The sequence below is a fragment of the Schistocerca serialis genome, chromosome 1 (assembly GCF_023864345.2).
Source record: "Schistocerca serialis cubense isolate TAMUIC-IGC-003099 chromosome 1, iqSchSeri2.2, whole genome shotgun sequence".
Taxonomy (NCBI): domain Eukaryota; kingdom Metazoa; phylum Arthropoda; class Insecta; order Orthoptera; family Acrididae; genus Schistocerca; species Schistocerca serialis.
Genome location: NC_064638.1, coordinates 1,182,406,895 through 1,182,426,343, shown reverse-complemented (window position 1 = coordinate 1,182,426,343; position 19,449 = coordinate 1,182,406,895). Strand labels below are relative to the sequence as shown.

Below are 19,449 nucleotides of genomic sequence, written 5' to 3'. Positions count from 1 at the left end.
CTAAGATCTCGAAACCGTGCTAGTGCATAGCGAATTCTGGCGTGTGAGACATGATCTCGGTCAACTAATATTTTACAACTGTGGCGCATTTGTTTACCGTGAACATGTTGCAGAACAGTTATGGATGTCCCACGAATAAGCATTTAAGCTTAAGAAGGGTTGAAATGTCCCTGATGGTTTTGTTACTTACAAGGGAACCTCCCCATCGCACCGCCTCAGATTTAGTTATAAGTTGGCACAGTGGATAGGCCTTGAAAAACTGATCAATCGAGAAAACAGGAAGAAGCTGTGTGGAACTATGAAAAAAATAAGCAAAATATACAAACTGAGTAGTCTATGACCAAGACAGGCAACATCAAGAATAGTATGAACTCAGGAGCGCCGTGGTCCCATGATCAGCGTGAGCAGCTGCGAAACGAGAGGTCCTCGATTCAAGTCTTCCCTCGAGTGAAAAAGTTTATTTTTTTTAAGTTATGAGCTGTCTGTTTGTTCATTGACGTCTCTGTTCACTGTAATAAGTTTAGTGTCTGTGTTTTGCGACCGCACCGCAAAACCGTGCGATTAGTAGACGAAAGGACGCGCCTCTCCAATGGGAACCGAAAACATTTGATCGCAAGGTCATAGGTCAACCGATTCCTCTACAGGAAAACACGTCTGATATATTCTATACGACACTGGTGACGGCATGTGCGTCACATGACAGGAATATGTTGTCGACTCACCTAACTTGTACACTTGGCGAATGGGTAAAGAGATTCTTGTACCTTGCCCGATACTACGGAGCAGTTACCTCACATCGGACGGACAGATAATAACTGTCTGAAAATAGAAAATTAAAGTTTTCACTCGAGGGATGACTTGAGCTAAGGACCTCTCGTTCCGCAGCTGCTCACACTAACCACGGGACCATTGCGCTCCTGGGCTCACGTTCTCCTTGATGTTGCCTATCTTGCCCATGGACTACTCAGTTTGTATATTTTGCTTATTTTTTTCATAGTTCCACAAAACTTCTTCCTGTTTTCTCGATTGATCTGTGTTCAGTTTTTCAAGGCCTATCCACTGTGCCAACTTATAACTAAATCTGAGGGGGGTTCTATGAGGAGATTCCCTTGTTAGGTGATATGCAGTGAGTAGTCCACGTTCGAAGTCATTCATCTCTCCCGATTGACCGATTCTGCCGTTGCTGCTCCTGTACTGACAACACAGTAATCCGCACCTCTTATTATGGTAGCGGTCCCGCTTCTAGTGACATCTGGCGGTCAATTCCGCATCAAATAGGGTTTTCCGGAAACTTTTTATCAGGCAGTGTGTTTATAATAGGGATAAGTGGTGGCTGGCACATCTTTACCAACAGCAAGCGCAATAGTATCTTTCTAAAACCAAATTGGCGCACTCAGTTACTCGGGTGGATCCACTGAACGTTCAATTAGCCGGTTAGCAGTATCCCGGGAGATACACCGAAAACGGGAGCGGCCCCTTAGGGGAAGCCCAGACACCAGTAATCGGCGTCGATCGTGAAAGTTTGCAGCCGGCCCGGTCCAGCGGCTGCGGGTAATTCCCGGGCAATTTGTTGCGATAGCACGGCAGAGGGTGCATCCCGCGCGCGAGTTGGCTTGCAGTCCGGGTATCGATGTCGGCTGGAGTAATAAGGCAGCGGCCAATTACCGGCAGCGCGCGGGCGGGCGGCCAATTCCGTGTAACGCTACACGCGGCTTCGGCTCGAGATGCCTCGGCCCGAAATTGGAGCGCTGGCATAAAATGTTCCCTTCCTTGCACACACTCTGCACCGTGGCTGCCTTGCAGAGATTTGTGAAATGGAACGTTACTTCGGAGTACTGTTGCCGCCTGGAAACTATGTTGGAATCTCGGCAGACGTAGGGCGCCTTGTAGTGTAGAACGTATGGTATAAGTGTGCGCGGAGGTTATGCTGTAATCCAGTACTGCACATAGGAACTTGCGAACTACGTCTGAAGGTAAATATACAGGTGTTGTGAGTCTTCTACCCTAACGCAAGCATTCTGATATGTCTTGCTCGTCTATTTCGCTAGTCTCTGTCAAGAGAGCTTCATTTAACCCAACGAGGCTGAAAAATACCATGACTGACCTTTACGTATGGTAGAAATGGAATCGATCCCTGACGTTTGCATCGGTAGTACGCAACGCTATCCACAAGACCACGTATGACCTGTTGTTGTTGTGGTCTTCAGTCCACAGTCTGGTTTGATGCAGATCTCCATGCTACTCTATCCCGTGCAAGCTTCTTCATCTCCGCCGAGTGGGAGCGGTTCTAGGCGCTTCAGTCTGGAACCGCGCGACCGCTACTGTCGCAGGTTTGAATCCTGCCTCGGGCATGGATGTGTGTGCTGTCCTTAGGTTAGTTAGGTTTAAGTAGTTCTAAGTTCTAGGGGACTGATGAACACAGATGTTAAGTCCCATAATGCTCAGAGCCATTTGAACTTCTTCATCTCCCAGTACCTACTGCAACCTACATCCTTCTGAATCTTCTTAGTGTATTCATCTCTTGGTCTCCCTCTACGATTTTTACCCTCCAAGCTGCCCTCCAATGCTAAATTGGTGACCCATTGATGCCTCAGAACATGTCCTACCAACCGATCCCTTCTTCGGTGTGCGACAAATTTCTCTTCTCCCTAATTCTATTCAATACCTCCTAATTAGTTATGTGATCTACCCATCTAATCTTCAGCATTCTTCTGTAGCACCCCATTTCAAAAGCTTCTATTCTCTTCTTGTCCAAATTATTTATCGTCCACGTTTCACTCCCATAAATGGCCAAATGGCTCTGAGAACTATGGGACTCAACATCTTTGGTCATAAGTCCCCTAGAACTTAGAACTACTTAAACCTAACTAACCTAAGGACATCACACACACCCATGCCCGAGGCAGGATTCGAACCTGCGACCGTAGCAGTCCCGCGGTTCCGGACTGCAGCGCCAGAACCGCACGGCCACCGCGGCCGGCCATAAATGGCCATACTCCATACAAATACTTTCAGAAACGACTTCCTGACACTTAAATCAATACTCGATGTTAAAAAATTTCTCTTCTTCAGAAACGCTTTCCTTGCCATTGCCAGTCTACATTTTATATCCTCTCTACTTCGACCATCATCAGTTATTTTGCTCCCCAAATAGCAAAACTCCTTTACTACTTTAAGCGTCTCATTTCCTAATCTAATTCCCTCAGCATCACCCGATTTAATTCGACTACATTGCGTTATCCTCCTTTTGCTTTTGTTGATGTTCATCTTATATCCTCCTTTCAAGGAACTGTCCATTCCGTTCAGCTGCTCTTCCAGGTCCTTTACTGTTTCTGACAGAATTACAGTGTCATCGGCGAACCTCAAAGAGGCCAAAAAATTAAAATGTTAATTGCCTTGGAGGATTATTTGGACACTCAGTACCTTTCTTAATTTGTGGTTGAAAAATGTCCCTGGGCACTATGGGACTTAACATATGAGGTCATCAGCCCCTTAGAACGTAGAACTACTTAAACCTAACTAACCTAAGGACATCACACACATCCATGCCCGAGTCGTGGTTGGAACCTGTGACCGTAGCGGTCGCGCAGTTCCGGACTGAAGCGCGTAGAACCGCTCGGCCACACCGGCCGGCTAAAAGACAGCAAAGAATATATTTATTGAGAGGCCATTATCAGAATACGTAGACAAGTGAACAGGGATCGACAAGAGCTTCGTGAACTTACAGCACTTATTCCCCGAACTGCCCATTTCTGAGCCAAAAACATCCTTTGAGAATGGGAAGAGTTATCCCAAAACATAATACCATACGACACAAGTGAATGAAAATAAGCAAAACTGACTCATTTTCGGCCGAACGATCACTTACTTCAGAAACCGTTCGAATAGCAAAAATGGTAGCATTAAGTCTTTGAGCAAGATACTGTACGTGGGCTTTTCACGACAGGTTACTACCTATCTGAACGACTAGAAATTCGAACTATTCAATTTCACTAATGTTATGCCCATTCTGTGAAATTAACACGTCGGGTTTTGTTGGATGTGTGTTAGGAACTGTAAAAACAGAGTCTTACTGTGATTGAGCGTTAGTTTATTTTCTACAAGCCATGAATTAATCTCGTGAACGGCACTATTTGAAACAGAGCCAGTGTTGCTCACAACATTCTGTACTACCAAGCTAGTGTCATCAGCAAATAGAAATATTTTAGAATTACCTGTAATAGTAGAAGGCGTGACATTTATATAAATAAGGAACAGGAGTGGCCCCAACACTGATCCCTGGGGCGCCCCCCATTTGACTGTACCCCACTCAGACCTCACATCATATGCATTCTCAATAATATGAATAATGACCTTTTGCTGTCTGTTGTTAAAGTAAGAGGTGAACCAATTGTGAGCTACTCCCCGTATTCCACAGTAGTAAACCGATACCAACGTTACGTTTCTTTTCTGACGCGTGTCAAAAATGTTCAAATGTGTGTGAATTCCTAAGGGACCAATCTCCTGAGGTCATCGGTCCCTAGACTTACACACCACTTAAATTAACTTATGCTAAGAACAACTCGCACACCCATACCTGAGGGAGTACTCGACCTCCGAAGGGAGGGGCCGCGCAAGTAGTGACATGGCGTCTATAACCGCACGGCCGCGCGTGTCGTACAGTGGATTACAGACTGCAGGTGTTAATGTTCTCTTTCAAATAATCTTTCTGACGTACAATCACTCCTTTCCGTATTTCGCCTGGCGCCCCGAGCACGCGACGGGAACGCTCAGCGAATCCAACCTTGGCCCTCGGGAGCGGCCGCCGAGGCTGACGGATGCCGAGCGGTCCCACCGCAATCGATTGTGCCGGGAGGAGCTTCGGGTAAATATAGCGGGGGTGGGCGGGGGAGGGGTGGGGGTGGCGTCGCGTGCGTCACGTCAGGCCGGCCTGTACCGGGCGCTGCCGTCGCCGCCGCCGCCGCCGCCTCGGCTCCACGCGCCGCTGTGGTACAACCACAGCCAGTCCAGGGCGCACATGCCGAAGCCGCTTCCGAGGCCGCAAATGCCGAGTAGCGGCAGGTGCTCACGCCGGTAGCCTCAGGCAGCCTACGAGTGACACCGTCTCGCTACCACTGGGGCGTGCCTGTCCCACGACAGGTTATCAAAAAATCTGGTTCAAATGGCTCTGAGCACTATGCGACTCAACTGCTAAGGTCATCAGTCGCCTAGAACTTAGAACTAATTAAACCTAACTAACCTAAGGACAGCACACAACACCCAGCCATCACGAGGCAGAGAAAATCCCCGACCCCGCCGGGAATCGAACCCGGGAACCCGGGCGTGGGAAGCGAGAACGCTACCGCACGACCACGAGATGCGGGCATCAAAGAATCTGCTCAGTCTTATTGTTATGCATCAATATCCCATTGGTGAATAATACAGTACTGGCCGCTAAAATTGCTACACCAACAAGAAATGCAGATGATAAACGGGTATTCATTGGACAAATATATTATACCAGAACTCACATGTGACTACATTTTCACGCAATTTGGGTGCATACATCCTGAGAAATCAGTACCCAGAACAACTACCTCTGGCCGTAATAACGTCCTTGATACTTCTGGGCATTGAGTCAAACAGAGCTTGGATGGCGTGTACAGGTACAGCTGCCCGTGCAGCTTCAACACGATACCACAGTTCATCAAGAGTAGTGACTGGCGTATTGTGACGAATCAGTTGCTCGGCCACCATTGACCAGACGTTTTCAATTGGTAAGAGATCTGGGAAATGTGCTGGCCAGGACAGCAATCGAACATTTTCTGTATCCAGAAAGGTCCGTACAGGACCTGCAACATGCGGTCGTGCATTATCCTGCTGAAATCTAGGGTTTCGCAGGGATCGAATGAAGGGTAGAGCCACGGGTCGTAACACATCTGAAATGTAACGTCCACTCTTCAAAGCGCCGTCAGTGCGAACAAGAGGTGACCGAGACGTGTAACAAATGGCACCCCATACCATCACGCCGGGTGATACGCCAGTATGGCGATGACGAATACGCGCTTCCAATGTGCGTTCACCGCGATGTCGCCAAACACGGATGCGACCAACATGATGCTGCAAACAGAAGCTAGAGTCATCCGAAAAAAATGACGTTTTGCCATTCGTGCACCCAGGTTCGTCGTTGAGTACACCATAGCAGGGGCTCCTGTCTGTGACGCAGTGTCAAGGATAACCGCAGCCGTGGTCTCCAAGCTGATAGTCCATGCTGCAAACGTCGTCGAACTGTAGTGCAGATGGTTGTTGTCTTGCAAATTTCCTCATCTGTTTACTCAGGGATCGAGACGTGGCTGCTCGATCCGCTACAGCCATGTGGATAAGATGCCTGTCATCTCGACTGCTAGTAATGCGAGGCCGTTGGGATCCAGCACGGCGTTCCGTATTACCCTCCTGAACCCACCGATTCCATATTCTGCTAACAGTCATTGGACCTCGACGAACGCGAGCAGCAATGTCGCGATAGGCTACAATCCGCCCTTTATCAAAGTCGGAAACTGATGGTACATATTTCTCCTCCCTACACAAGGCATCACAACAACGTTTCACCAGGTAAAGCCGGTCAACTGCTGTTTGTGTATGATAAATCGGTTGGAAACTTTCCTCATGTCAACACGTTGTAGGTGTCGCCACCGGCGCCAACCTTGTGTGAATGCTCTGAAAAGCTAATCATTTGCATATCACAGCATCGTTTTCCTGTCGGTTAATTTTCGCGTCTCTAGTACGTCATCTTCGTGGTGTAGCAATTTTAATGGCCAGTAGTGTAGTTTTCACAATTCCTACAATTACAGCCTGCACTTGTGGGCTGTATTGTCTTCTACGTTTTGTTGTTAACCATCTGCTCCAGTCCGCTCCATTTTGTCGCATCGAAGTAGTTGGCACCTGCAGATAGGGAGCCCAATCAACGTTATCTGCAAGGCGAGTTGCTGACATGTTTTCAGTAACAATCCGTATCAGTGAGCTGCACGTACATACTGGCGTTTGTCACGTGACAAGTGGTGTCCATATTGAGGACCTGTAATGTTGGTTAAAAACTTGTGGAGACACTCTGTCCACAGATAAGTGTCTGTTTTCTGCTTGCCTTGTAACTTTGCGTAGTCATCTTCTGAAGCTCCGGTGGTACTTGGGTTTAAAGCGAGCGAGGTGGTTCATGGGACTCACATTCAGTAGAATGACATTTCAAATCCCCGTCCGGCCATATAAATTTAAGATTTCCGTGATCGCCTAAATCGCTCCTGCCAAATGCCGGGCTGGTTCATTTAAAAAGGCAACTGCCGATTTCCTTCCCCATCCTTCCGTAATCCGAGCTTCCAGTCAGTCTCTGTTGACCTTGATGTTGACGGGACATTACAACTCTAATCTCATTCTCCTTTATAAGAGTAACTCTGCGTGTCACCCCCCCCCCCCCCCCCCATGCACTGGAAACAGAAACGGCATGGAATATACTTTTAGCACCCGAACATATGATTATGACATTAGTTAAAATAACCTTTAGATTAGAATCTTTCATTCTGAAAAAATTGGTAGTCAAAGGGGCACGGTGCTGGACATACGTCAGGACGTTCTGACACCCGTGCACTCCAACAGATTCAGGTTTTCCTCTTCTTACCTCCAGCCGAGTCACCATGTTCTCAGAGCAGTGCTTTCAGCGCAGGTGGAAGTTGTATCCCCATTTTGCTGTTCACAGTGTGGCCCGTAAGTTCGCAGATTAAGAATGATATTTTAGGGACTGTTCTGCCCTCTTCGACTATTTTTAATATTTTAAGGCCAGAGCTCGGGGGCATCAATCTGCTAAATCACTACGATGCAATTCTTAAAAAGAAAGAAACACGAAAAGAACGCCAATCCATATGAACATATTTTCGAGCACTTTTCGGTACAAAACAGCACATAGAAGATGTTGCTGACAGCTGAATCCACTGAAAATGACTACCACAGGTGGAGTTTTCAACCCCCTGGATCACTTACAGGGGGTGGTAGCAACTGAATCCTGTTCGGTTTGAGACAATAGTATCGCTACAATATTACGAGACAGACAAATGAGGAATGGCGAACTCTCGGATGGCAAGCTCAGTAAGACTTCTGTGGACTATGTGCAAAATTTTGTTGAATGCGTTCTACGTCTTCAACGAGCAGACGTGGATTTTCTCTTACGTATACGATAAATGTCTGGAAAATGTTGATGCCGTCTTCGAATGTTTTTATCTGTTGGAGATGCAGCGCTGTTCTCTCGACGAAAATTACAACGCAAAGTTGTAACTGAGAATTACCTATTGAAACGGAGAACTCAGAAAGCTTCCTGTTGCCGTGTTATCGGCATCTCGATTCGAGACACACTGGCGTATGAGCGATCAAGATAGTTAAACCCATCGGCTGGACCCCTACTGACAGCCACATGAACCAGCAACTTGAGACCGGCGCCATGGAAAACATTTAGTTTCGAACCGTATTCTAAAATTCACCGAAAGTTTACAACTTATTATACGTAGACAATGTAATCTACTGAAGCAGTATTATCTTTTTCACATATCCTGTACTGGCCTTGGCCCTTACTTGGCTTGAATTTATCGCCATTGTCTCGCCCAGTGCTAAGTCCCAAGCGATTGGAAAAAAGAACAGGTATCTCCAGTATACAAGAAACGTAAATAAAGGGCCAGCAAAATTACATGCCCATATCCTTAACATCAGGCAACAGCCTTGCCGCAGTGGTAACACCTGTACGCCGTCACGTCACCGAAGTTATGCACTGTCGGGCGTCGATTGCCCTTGGATCGCTGTTGGCAAGCCGAGTGCACTCAGCCCTTGTGAACTGAGGCAATGCGTGACTGAGAAGTAGCGGCTTTGCTCATGCAAAGTGATAACAGCCGGGGGAGCGGTGTGCTGACCACATGTCCTTCCATATCCGCGTATGGTGACACGGATGACACGGCGGTCGGTCGGTACCGTTGCGCCTTCCGACGCCTGTTCGGACGGAGAGAGAGTTATTCTTAAGATCGGTTACCTGCTGAATCCTTTAGCATATTCTCAGTTCGAATATAACAAATTTCTTTGTGACGGAAAAGCTGCTATCCACAATCAGCACAGATTTAGAAGCATCGCAAGTGCGAAACTCAGCTCGCCCTTCTTTGACCTGCTATCCTGCAACCAAAAGTGAAGGGCACCAGCCAGATTCCATTCTACTAGATACACGGTGCCTCACTGCCGACTATTAACCAAGGTCCAAGCCAAGCATGTGAATTAGCCTCTCAGATATGTGAGTAGGTCGAAGGCGATAGAACGTAGTACGTTGTCACCGACGGCGTGTATTCATCAGAGCCAAGAATATCGTCACGAGTGCCACAGGAAAGTGTGATGGGGCCGATAATATTTTCTATAGGCATAAATGATCTGACGGATAGAGTGAGCAGCAACCTCCAGCTATTTGCTTATTATGCTGTTCTGTAGGGCAAGATGTCATCGTGGGATGAGTGTACGAGGATACAAGGTGAGTAAGACAAAATTTCCAGTTAGTGCGATGAGTGGCAGCTTGCGCGTGTCCACGAAGAACAATCCAGTTATTTTGGCATACAGTACTAGAGGTCAACCGCTTGGCTCAGTCAGATCGGTGGTGTATCTAGGCGTAACGTTGCAAAACGATTTGAAATTGCAATTAGTATGCAAGGGTTGTAGTAGGGAAGGCGAACAGAAGATTTTAGTTTTATCGGCAAATTTTAGGAAGATGTATCTCATGTATAAACTAGAGCGCATATAGAACACTAGTGAAATCCATTTTCGAGTGCTGTTCGAGTGTTGGGATTCCCAACCAGATCGGATTAAAGTAATATATCGATGAAATTCGAATGCAAACCGGTAGATTTGTTAGCGGAAGGCTCGATCAACGCGCGAGAATTACGGAGATATTTTCTGAACTCAAATGGGAATCCTTTGGGGGAACACGACTTTCTCATCGCAAAACACTGTTGAGAAATTTAGAAGACCGGCATTTGCAGCTGTCGGCAGAACGATTCTGCTGCCCCCGACGCACATTTCGCGTAAGGACCACGATGATAGGAGAAATTTGGGTTAGTACGAAGGTATATAGATAGTCGTTTTTCCGTCGCCCTATTTGCGACTGGGGAAGGAAAGAGAATAGCTAGTAGTGCCATGAAGCATACGGCGGCTTGCTGAGTGTGTATGTAGATGTAATGAATTCATGTGTACAGGACACTGAATCAGTGAACTCGCCGTCTACCTTATCCACTACCACAGATAAACGGAATGCAATGGCGAAGCGGTAAGACACTGGACTCGTATTCTGCAGGAAAGTGATTCAACTCTTCATCCTGCCTTACTGTTTAGGTTTCCCGTGGTTTCTCTAAATCGCTGGCATGCTTTCCTTGACACGGCTGAATTCCCTTCCCACTCTGTCCCAATCCTAGCTTGCGCTTTCTTTTACAGGACGCTAAACCCTAACTTCCCATCCTTTCGTCTCGCTTTGGAATGTTTATTTTTCACTATTTAGCGCCGTAGATCGAAATTGCTGGCGCGAATGAACCGATACCGCTGTAGGTTGATTGACACGCTGGAAGCCGTGCGACAGCTGCGAGGCGTGACGCTTGTTCCCTCGCCGGCGTGTCGTGTAAAACAGGCTGACACGTCCGCACGTGACGCACCGGCTACCTGCTGGGTTTCGGGGGAGTCCCGCACTGCGCGGAGCACATCGCGTCGCAGCCGTTCCACAGGGCCGCCAACTTGCCGCGTAAATCACGCAAAACCGCGCCACCTATAAATCCACCACGCGCCCAACTTGGTTATAAACGCTTCGTGCCAAATAGCACTGTAAATCAGGCCCGCGTTTGGAACTTAACGTTGCCCCGTCACCGGCCACTTCTCCGGGCACCGTTCCCCAAAAAGTTAGGGCTGTAAAACGGTAACAGGGTGCACAGTCGCGCGTCGTAGAGTACTAGGTAGTGCACAGATTTACGGCTACTTGCAGTAGCCTGCTCGTGGGTCTCATGTTTCGAAACGAGAAATTAAACAAGAAAGCTTTTTTTCCGTAGGAATCCTTCTGACAGGTGCGACAAAACCTCATCAGCCTAACTGAGTTTCATAATTCGTAGTTCCCAGTTTGATAGCGTCTAGCTGTTTACAACGCTTCGCCTCTTTGGTCTACAAGACTACACGTACCCTCCATATTTTCCAGTCGGTGGCAGTTCTTATACACTCACTACTTGCCAGTACCACGTCTTCAGTATCTTCATTCCCCTACGGCGCCTTCCCCGTTTCCCGCTGTCGCCCACTGTCTCTAGTTCCATTCTGCCTTATGGCAACCTCACGACGGGCCTGCAGTGAGTTTTTCAGCTGTCACCCTCTTATTTTGCGTCACAATCCTCTTCAATACCCGTCTGCCACGATCACTGAACTCTCACTTCCGTCGGCTTTGTAACTTAGTGGACGACAATTTTCCGCATTCCTTGTGTGCAGCATAAATCTCCAACATAGTGCCCCACAAAACATCAAATACTTCGGCCGTCTTGGTTACGGAAGCATATTGCTGTTGTGGTCTTCTGTCCGGAGACTGGTTTGATGCAGCTCTCCATGTTGCTCTATCCCGTGCAAGCTTCTTCGTCTCCACGCTGGACACAGGGACTTGCGAGCTATGTCTGAACGTAAATAGACACTTGTTGTGAGGCTTCTACCCTGGCGCAAGCATTCTGATTTGTGTTGCGTGTGCCGGCCGGAGTGGCCGTGCGGTTCTAGGCGCTACAGTCTGGAGCCGAGCGACCGCTACGGTCACAGGTTCGAATCCTGCCTCGGGCATGGATGTGTGTGATGTCCTTAGGTTAATTAGGTTTAATTAGTTCTAAGTTCTCGGCGACTGATGACCTCAGAAGTTAAGTCGCACAGTGCTCAGAGCCATTTGAACCATTTTTGTGTTGCGTGCCTATTTCGCTAGTCACTGTCAAGAGAGCTTCATTCGTCAACACGAGGCTGAAAAATGCCATGCCTGACCTTTATTATGGTAGAAATGGAGTCGATCCCTGACGTTTGCATCATTAGTGAGCAACACTATTCACAAGATCACGTATGACCTGTTGTTGTTGTGGTCTTCAATCCAGAGACGCACCTCCTCATTAGTTATCTGATCTCCCCATCTAATCTTCAGCGTTCTTTTGTAGCACCACATTTCGAAAGCTTCTATTCTCTTCTTGTCCAAACTATTTATCGTCCACGTTTCACTTCCATACATGGCTACACTCCATACAAATACTTTCAGAAACGACTTCCTGACACTTAAATCTATTCTCGATAATAACAAATTTCTCTTCTTCACAAACGCTTTCCTTGCCATTGCCAGTCTACATTTTATATCCTCTCTACTTCGATCATCATCAGTTACTTTGCACCCCAAATAGCAGAATTCATTTACTACTTTAAGCGTCTCATTTCCTAATCTAATTCCCTCAGCATCCCCCTATTTAATTCCACTACATTCCATTATCCTCGTTTTGCTTTTGTTGATGTTCATCTTATATCCTCCATTCAAGACACTGTCCATTCCGTTCAGCTGCTCGTTCACGTCCTTTACTGTCTCTGACAGAATTACAATGTCATCAGGGAACCTCAAAGTTTTTATTTCTTCTCCAGGGATTTTAATTCCTACTCCGACTTTTTCTTTTGTTTTCTTTACTGCTTGCTCAATATACAGATTGAATGACATCGGGGATAAGCTACAACCCTGTCTCACTCCCTTCCCAACCACTGCTTCCCTTTCACGCCCCTCGACTCTTATAACTGCCATCTGGTTTCTGTACAAATTGTAAATAGCGTTTCGCTCCCTGTATTTTACCCCTGCCACCTTCAGAATTTTAAAGAGAGTATTCCAGTCAATATTGTCAAAAGCTTTCTCTAAGTCTACAAATGCTAGAAACGTAGGTTTGCCTTTCCTTAATCTATTTTCTAAGATAAGTCGTAGGGTCAGTATTGCCTCACGTGTTCCAACATTTCTACGGTATCCAAGGGCATACGACCACCAAAAATTTTGCAACGTTCTAATTCACTTAGCTCCAATATAAAGTACTAACATCTATACAGAACACCGTTTTGACCATGACTGATCTTGAATCGTATTGTAGACATTATACAGGTGCCGTTCGTAGTCAAATACAACAGCGCCACCTCTCTGTAGCCTTGGCTAGCACTGCATTTATTTCCAAGGTGCATTTTTTGCCCACCCCAGTAGTACGTCAGTGCAGTATCTGTCAGTTCTTTATACGTTTTAGTGTATCATACTATTGCAATCGTAGCCACTCATAGGTCCAAACATTTCTCTCACAAACTTCTGTTCAAAAACTGCCACCTTCCTTAAAGTTGATGGTCCACATCCATAGAGGATTACTGAGTGATTTAAGACTTAGTACGATCTAATTTAGACGCTTCGTTCAAGTTGTCTAGCCCTTCGTATGTGTGCTACATTAAAATTTGCTCTATTACATGCTGACTGCATTGCTTCAGTTTCGAATCACAGCTACTGCAGTCAATGAAAATGCTTCAATGTATTTAAAGCTGTCTGTTTATTTTAATGCCAGAACATGGACCTCTAGAAGTGCTTTTCTGTCTTATTGATGTCCATCCACTCGATTACACTACCATTTGCTTGCAGTCCTGCCTTCAACGCATGTTATGTTTTCCGTGATTTTCATAAGTCAACAAAGATAAATGCTGCAGTGGTGCGTTTCAGAGGTTACGCCCGATTTCCTTCTCCATCTTTCTCCAACCGAGAGTCCCACCTGTCTGTAATGACTTTGTCGCGTACAGGACGATATAACCCTAATCTTCTTTAGTGCTTGAGGCGCATTTATATCTATTGTACGGCTGTGTATTGAGGTAGAGACGCGCTGGAAGAACGTACGCCATACAAAAATCCGATGAACCAAATATATTGCCGAGTATAGCACATACAGTAAACCTGATGTCTTAACAGCAACTTAGCAAGAATATATTATTGCCATAGCTAAGACCATCGTCGTAAGAAATTCAGTTTTCTGTTTCATACACCAGTTTTATGACTTCCGATGCTGTCGGAGAAACACACAAATCGCTTCCTTACCCAAATGGTAAAAATCCAGAAAAACACTCTAAAAATCACTGCGTGACCATGTAAGTTTTAGACGCCGAATGTGAAGTTCTTAACGGTCCAACTGATTCGGCCATTCTAGCTGGTGTGGTGGCTGATCTGCTATTATTAATGCTATTTCCTAAACACTGGAAATAATAGCCGAATGAAACTTAATGGCCCCTCCTGTCTATGTCAGATCTTCACACAGGGGCTCGTTTTACGTATAGTAAATAACTATATGTGAGGGTAGTACATATTGGCGAAAGAACAGATACCATTCATGACCGTGTAGCTTCTCTAGAATGAAATGATAATTAAATCGACACCCTAGCTGCAAACAGGCGTTGATAGACATCATGGGGGACATGTTGAAAATGTGTGCCCCGACCGGGACTCGAACCCGGGCTCTCCTGCTTACACGGCAGACGCTCTATCCATCTGAGCCACCGTGGGCACAGAGGATAGTGCGCCTGCAGGGACTTATCCCTTGCACGCTCCCCGTGAGACCCACATTCCCAAACATGTCCACACCACTACATTCATAGTGCGCCTAATAGATGTATGCCCATCACATTACTCGTGGCACTCATTACTCGCACACTTTATACCCCAACTCGTAAGAGACTTGGTAGGTTAACCTGCCATTCGCCAGTGGAACAGGGAAGAGGGGCATCAGATAGTGGTACCAGAAGCACGTTCAGCCACGCACCTTTGGTGGCTTACGGAGTATTACGTACAAAAGTTCTTTCTTTAGGAAACTAAAAAAAAAATTATTTTGCGCATTTTAACTGCAATACTCCACCTCCTGTAAATTCTGTCGTCTGGAGAGAAAGAACGCCATTACCCATTAAATGTAGTTGATTCGCCCCGAGTTTGAAGTGGTTTGGACAGTGCTTTTCAAAACGTACTTTGTGTTTGTTATTTCTATGGTCCTTCACCTGGGCCGGCCGTGGTGGCCGTGCGGTTTTAGGCGCTTCAGTCTGGCACCGCGTGACCGCTACGGTCGATGGTACGAATCCTGCCTCGGGCATGGGTGTGTGTGATGTCCTTAGGTTAGTTAGATTTAAGTACACTCCTGGAAATTGAAATAAGAACACCGTGAATTCATTGTCCCAGGAAGGGGAAACTTTATTGACACATTCCTGGGGTCAGATACATCACATGATCACACTGACAGAACCACAGGCACATAGACACAGGCAACAGAGCATGCACAATGTCGGCACTAGTACAGTGTATATCCACCTTCCGCAGCAATGCAGGCTGCTATTCTCCCATGGAGACGATCGTAGAGATGCTGGATGTAGTCCTGTGGAACGGCTTGCCATGCCATTTCCACCTGGCGCCTCAGTTGGACCAGCGTTCGTGCTGGACGTGCAGACCGCGTGAGACGACGCTTCATCCAGTCCCAAACATGCTCAATGGGGGACAGATCCGGAGATCTTGCTGGCCTGGGTAGTTGACTTACACCTTCTAGAGCACGTTGGGTGGCACGGGATACATGCGGACGTGCATTGTCCTGTTGGAACAGCAAGTTCCCTTGCCGGTCTAGGAATGGTAGAACGATGGGTTCGATGACGGTTTGGATGTACCGTGCACTATTCAGTGTCCCCTCGACGATCACCAGTGGTGTACGGCCAGTGTAGGAGATCGCTCCCCACACCATGATGCCGGGTGTTGGCCCTGTGTGCCTCGGTCGTATGCAGTCCTGATTGTGGCGCTCACCTGCTCGGCGCCAAACACCCATACGACCATCATTGGCACCAAGGCAGAAGCGACTCTCATCGCTGAAGATGACACGTCTCCATTCGTCCCTCCATTCACGCCTGTCGCGACACCACTGGAGGCGGGCTGCACGATGTTGGGGCGTGAGCGGAAGACGGCCTAACGGTGTGCGGGACCGTAGCCCAGCCTCATGGAGACGGTTGGGAATGGTCCTCGCCGATACCCCAGGAGCAACAGTGTCCCTAATTTGCTGAGAAGTGGCAGTGCGGTTCCCTACAGCACTGCGTAGGATCCTACGGTCTTGGCGTGCATCCGTGCGTCGCTGCGGTCTGGTCCCAGGTCGACGGGCACGTGCACCTTCCGCCGACCACTGGCGACAACATCGATGTACTGTGGAGACCTCACGCCCCACGTGTTGAGCAATTCGGCGGTACGTCCACCCGGCCTCCCGCATGCCCACTATACGCCCTCGCTCAAAGTCCGTCAACTGCACATACGGTTCACGTCCACGCTGTCGCGGCATGCTACCAGTGTTAAAGACTGCGATGGAGCTCCGTATGCCACGGCAAACTGGCTGACACTGACGGCGGCGGTGCACAAATGCTGCGCAGCTAGCGCCATTCGACGGCCAACACCGCGGTTCCTGGTGTGTCCGCTGTGCCGTGCGTGTGATCATTGCTTGTACAGCCCTCTCGCAGTGTCCGGAGCAAGTATGGTGGGTCTGACACACCGGTGTCAATGTGTTCTTTTTTCCATTTCCAGGAGTGTAGTTCTAAGTTCTAGTGGACTGATGACCTCAGATGTTAAGTCCCATAGTGCTCAGAGCCAGCCCTTCACCTGGTCCTTCACAGCATAGATACTGCGGAGAGCTATGACGCCATAAAGATTTTAGCAAAAAAATTGAGGTCTTTTTCTTCCGCAAGTCGCGGTATAACTTAGCCAGTACTCCGTTCGAAATACTAAAGTTATATACTGGACGTCGAACACGAACAAAGGCACAAAATGTCTTAGTAGAACAGGAATGAGGACCGCTGATAGAACCATTCAAATAAAATGGTTCAAATGGCTCTGAGCACTATGGGACTTATCTACTGTGGTCATCAGTCCCCTAGAACTTAGAACAACTTAAACCTAACTAACCTAAGGACATCACACACATCCAAGCCCGAGGCAGGATTCGAACCTGCGACCGTAGCAGTCGCGCGGTTCCGGACTGCACGCCTAGAACCGCTAGACCACCGCGATAGAACCATTCGTCTGCGCCAGTTCTGGAGGTATAATGCATAACAATGCTAATTTACACTGAAATACCAGCGCTGAAAGAGTTTAGAAGTATTGAATGAGCAGAGCAGTTACGGCAGCGGATTTCGGTTTCCGTGCAAGAGCGGGCGAAATGCAGTACTTGACTGCAGTGTTACCCGCTATAGGCAGCTACTCGACGGAGATTTGAATGTCTCCTTGTAGATGAGAGACTGACTCACATCTGTGAAGAAATATGAACATATGCGAGGCAGAAGACAGTTAACGGGGCGAAACGAATATTTTAAGAAGCGTCTGCCGCGTTTGTTATTGTGGCAGGCGGCTCTCTCGTGTGCTGCGGCGTAGTTTCTGCGGAAGGAGCCTTAACAGAAGCCTCTCTCTACGGGCGCCGGCCGAAAGTATTTGCACTTCCTTCTGCTCTTTTCCTACTCCCGGTCGCACCTTTACGCGGGTCTCATCTCCATTTCAAACAATGCCCATCCACTTTACTTTAATCGTCCTCCGGCGGGGCCCCATCTTACCTTTCCTCTATCCCCTGCTCTTGTCTTCCACGCCACTCTTCTCCTCTCGCAGTGTCCACTTTACGCGACCGTAAACTGCAGAGCCGCGGGCACGCCACTTTATTATTCTCTTCCTACAAGGCACACTCTGGCCTCCATTAACAGTAATCACCGCGCCGTCGGCGCATGGCTATGAGGGCCCTTGCGGCGTGCTGCATCCGTGTTACGATCCTGGTTGAAGCTTCTAGACGTCTTTAGTGGTGCCTCTTTCGATTTTCTAAATAACAGTTTTGAAAAAACTGCGCCGCTCACATTATACACTGATCAGCCAGAAGATTATGACCACCGACCTACTACGGATATTAGCCCGTCCAGGCGATTTCGGCGTCACATCACTAGGAATGATTGCTTGTCAGACACACGCACTTTGCCAGAAACAATGGAATTAAGGGCAGCTATGCTCAAGTCAAAAATAAAATAAAACACGTTTCAGCCTTTGCTACATGTGTCTGGATAGGAACAACATTGGACTCCAAGTTCCAAACTAGGCTCACGTAGCAAAGGCTGGAACGTGTTTTATTTTATTTTTGATCTGAACATAGCTGCTCTAAATTCTGACCATTGCTTTCTCGCAATGTAATTTCATTCTTCGTAGGTGTCGAAACCTAAGTCATTGCACCCAACAGTTATTTGCAACCGTTTGGCTGTATAACCCTATACAGAACCTAATATACGGTTGCTGAGAAACAGCCATGTTTAACACTGCAATTCTCATTAGTTCTTCAGTTTCAGTTGCACATTTTTAATTACGTGACACGTTTCTGTAACTCTGGATCACCTTCAGATCTAAGTAGCTGCGTCAGAAATCCATCTAGTCTTTTCAGAATCTTATATCTGAGTATTCAGTATATGTACAGTATATAGAGTACTGTGATCTGATGTTCTGAACAGAAAAGATGGATTAGCGACGTAACTACGTTGATCTGAAGATGATCCGGAGTGATCGAAACGTGTCTTGTACTTAAAAATGTCCAACTGAGCCGACCGCTGTGGCCGAGCGCTTCTAGGCGCTTCAGTCTAGAAGGGCGCCACCGCTACGGTCGCAGGTGCGAATGCTGCCTCGGGCATGGACGTGTGTGATGTCCTTAGGTTAGTTAGGTTTAAGTAGTTCTAAGTTCCAGGGGACTGATGACCTCAGATGTTAAGTCCCATAGTGTTCAGAGTCATTTGAACCATTCTTTTGTCCAACTGAGACTGAAGAATAAATAAGAATTGCTTTAAGGAAGAACTGCAGGACGTGTTGAATGGAATGCATAGTCTAATGAGCACACACAATAGACTGAAAGTAAACCAAAGTAAGACGAAAGTAATGAGGAATACCCGAAATGAGATTACGTGTAAACTTAATATCACGCTCGAGGACCACGAAGTAGAAAGAATTCTGCTGCCATGGGAACAAAATAACACATGACAGACAGACCAAGAAGGACATAAAAAAGCAGATTATTACAGGCAAATAGGGTATTCTTCGCCGAAATAAGTCTTCTAGCATCAAATATTACCCTTAATTTGATGAAGGAATTTCTGAGAATGTACATTTGGAGCACACTATTGTTAATTAAGTGAATTATGGACTATGGGAAAACCGGAGAAGAAGAGAATGGAAGCGTTTGAAATGTGGTGCTGATCAGATGGTTCAAATGGCTCTAAGCAGTATGGGACTTAACATCTGAGGTCATCAGTCCTCTAGCCTTAGAACTACTTAAACCTTACTAACCTAAGGACATCACACACATCCATGCCCAAGGCAGGATTCGAACCTGCGAC

The 19,449-nt window shown here is 47.1% G+C and overlaps 1 protein-coding gene and 1 non-coding gene across 2 annotated transcripts in view; one reads left to right on the top strand and one right to left on the bottom strand.

The window, feature by feature from the left end:
- Positions 1-19,449, top strand: part of LOC126456492 (RNA-binding protein Musashi homolog Rbp6) — a 1,339,111-nt gene that overhangs the window by 937,719 nt on the left and 381,943 nt on the right. The window lies entirely within an intron of this gene.
- Positions 14,517-14,591, bottom strand: Trnat-ugu (transfer RNA threonine (anticodon UGU)). Its single transcript has one exon. It is a non-coding gene; the product is annotated as a tRNA-Thr (tRNA).